The 2911-nt window shown below is 40.5% G+C and overlaps 1 long non-coding RNA gene across 1 annotated transcript; it reads right to left on the bottom strand.

Annotated features, from left to right (window-relative positions):
• Positions 1–1181: 1181 nt before the first annotated feature.
• On the bottom strand, positions 1182–1820 carry LOC116720473 (uncharacterized). Its single transcript, XR_004339390.1, has 2 exons — positions 1633–1820; positions 1182–1559 (listed from the first exon to the last, which is right to left on the bottom strand). It is a non-coding gene; the product is annotated as an uncharacterized LOC116720473 (long non-coding RNA).
• Positions 1821–2911: the final 1091 nt, after the last annotated feature.

Genomic DNA, 2911 nt, shown 5'->3' with positions numbered 1-2911 from the left:
TAATTATGACTTATGAATTGTTTAGAAGAAGTAATAGTGTCAAAAATGGCACCTCATTACCACCAGAGTCTCATAAAAAATCCATCTTGTTTTCATTGCTTTTTTAAAATATTTATCATAATTTTTTAAAATACAAACAAAAAATCAAACAAACATTTAGTTATATTCTTTGCAGTAAATCACATTTTAATGAAGTAGCGATATCTGTTACAGTCAGTGTTGTTCATGTGTGTATGAGTGGAGTTTTGAGAACTTTGAGTTGAACAATATTGTTTCTTACATGATGAACTTAAAGTGCACACAGCTCATAATTTTCCTGACTTCATTCATCTGTGCTTTATTCTGGGATTTACACTGTGTTTTTTAAGGGCACCCTCTGGATATGTCAAGCAGAAGAGCTGCAACATTTCCCCTTGAGGCGAGCACTGAGTTATTGGTAAGCGAATGCGCACATGTGGGCAGCAGATATGAAGTTCAGACACAAGTGAATCATTTTTGCCATATCTCACATTACCCATATTGATAATACAGACTTATCCATTTTTGCCTGTTATAAACTGCTCTGTGTAGCCTTCAGCTTCTGGTGGGGTTTTTTTGGGGGTTTTTTGCACCGCTTTGTTTTTTTTTCCTTACATGGCACAGCAAATGAAACTGAAGCTTGGTGCGTTTTTGGGGGGGTAATTCAGTCATTGTAAGATACAGTTTAAACGAGCTGTACAGATTACAGATATGGTAATTTCTAAATGACATTATGACTTATATTTAAAAATTGAGACAAAAAATGCTAAATGAATGAGAATTATTTCATATTGCAGCAGTTAACTTAGTGAAGAGTCTTTAGCTGGTGAACTGTGAACATGAATTCATTCATTTTAAACTGGCTGAACAGAATCTAGAGCAAGTTTTTGTTAAGGTTGAAGTTGCACAACACTGGATACAGTACCATTAAGCATTTCAGTTCAGTTACATTTTGGTTGACAATTTAAACAATAAAGAGAGATATATAAGCTCAACATTTTGGGCTGTTTTAGAATTGTAGTCTAACTATAGTTTTAGCAAGAGAACAAAGTCCGTCAGTCTGTGTTGGCCATGCTTCCAAATATTGAATTAAAATTAACAACCTGTCATGTTTTGGTTTACTCGATTAACCCACATGCGCAGAACACACTAGAGAGACCAAAGTAAGTTCAATGATTTATTATAAACACGGTGCAAAAATGTGAAAGACATCCAGGATGGGACACTCGGGAGGGCGGAACCGGACCAATGGTCTCCCTGAAGAGGAACACAGAAGTGAGAACAGAGTGACGGGAGGGAAACGGAAGTTCAGCGGTTCGAGACCTTACTTGCTGGTGGGAAAAAGCGGAGCTGAGAGGGATAGGCAGCTCGGTGGATCAGGGGTTGGAGCAGAGAGGACGGGCGACTGCGGCGTTGGAGGGCGGACAGGTGAGACAGGCTCTTCGGGAACCAAGGAGGATCAGGTCGTGTGGTCTCGATGATTCTTCCGGCTACTGGGAATCCAGACGGACAGAATGCCGGCAGTTCCGCGGCAACGAAACCTGAGGCAAGGCCACAAGAGCAGAATATTAGAACAGAGCTGGTGGTCTGAGGTCAGCAATTAACTGGATCTACCATTTACGAGCTAACACTCTGGCACTAGAGTGTTGACGATGTCCTCCTGAAATACTCCTCCCAACAAGGTAAGTGGCAGCAGGTGTGCCTGTTGGATCCGCCGACCACGCCCACTACGATGTTCCTAAACGCCCCCTGGTGGAGAAGGCCGCAGGAACCTCATCCAGTCCTCCGGAGATCCACAACACAACCATCTCTTTCAGCTCGGCGTTTCTCTCTTCACAGTGGAGGACGGTTGTTTACAGTGCAGTCAGTTTCCGGTAAGCTTCCTAGTATCGAACTGAAGCATTACATATGCCATGGCCAAACATTAGTGACTGGATAAAATAAATAAAAAAATCAACAGAGTCCACACCTCCAGCCATGGGTCCAGATTCTCTGTACGTAGCAAAGCATAGAACAAGGGTCTGGTTTTTACCAGGGTAATGTGGAATTATACTATAAATTTTACAGTACACACCAGATCCATTGGCTTTACTTTTCACAGTTAAGAATGGAAGCATATGTATGATTGTATTTGTCCATTATATAGTCATTTTACAAGAAGAATGTCCTAACGTTATTGTGAATTCCCATGCATCATATTGTGATTTTCTGCCCGTGAACCAGTGTCAAACCAAGACATATTTTCTATTTAACTACATCGACCTGAAGTAACTGTGATTGTTGCTTGCTATTTGCTTAGCAAGCTTTTTTCATACTCATTGTGTTCCAAAAAAAAAGAATGCTGCGAAAGCAACGAGAAACAGCTGTCAGGAGAAAACGGTTTTCTGCTAGCTCGTCATCCATGCTCTGCAATGAGCTTTTCAAACCAGATGATTTTGACAGGACAGAGAGAGTCAGGATCAGAGCTGGAGAGGTTCCTTTAGTCCTCAGCTTCCCAGCTCATCTCCTCAAGATTGGTGTGTAGCTCTGCTGTAAGATTTCCCCTTTCTGAATGTGATGGAGTCAAGGATGTATTTTGTATTGCACTGCTGGATCATTTCCATCGTTTATCCTTTGAGAGAGTACAGGGGACCCTCTCACTGGACCGTGGCAATGATTTCAGTGCAACTTGAGATCTAAAATTTTAATTGAATGTTAAAACTCAAAACTTAAAATTTAATTAGAACCTCTTGACAACACAAAACCGAAAGACCACTTATAGTTAAAACCAGATATTTACCTACACCAAATAAGGACACAAACAAGGTTTTTTGTTCTCAGTGTGAAGTTAAACCCAGCCAAACTTTTATTGTTTTAGCTTAGTTAGAATTACCTAAATGATTTCTATCTTCAC

This window comes from Xiphophorus hellerii, chromosome 5 (assembly GCF_003331165.1).
Source record: "Xiphophorus hellerii strain 12219 chromosome 5, Xiphophorus_hellerii-4.1, whole genome shotgun sequence".
NCBI lineage: Eukaryota > Metazoa > Chordata > Actinopteri > Cyprinodontiformes > Poeciliidae > Xiphophorus > Xiphophorus hellerii.
The sequence above is the reverse complement of the archived record's forward strand: the minus strand, read 5'-3'. Positions and strand labels throughout refer to the sequence as shown.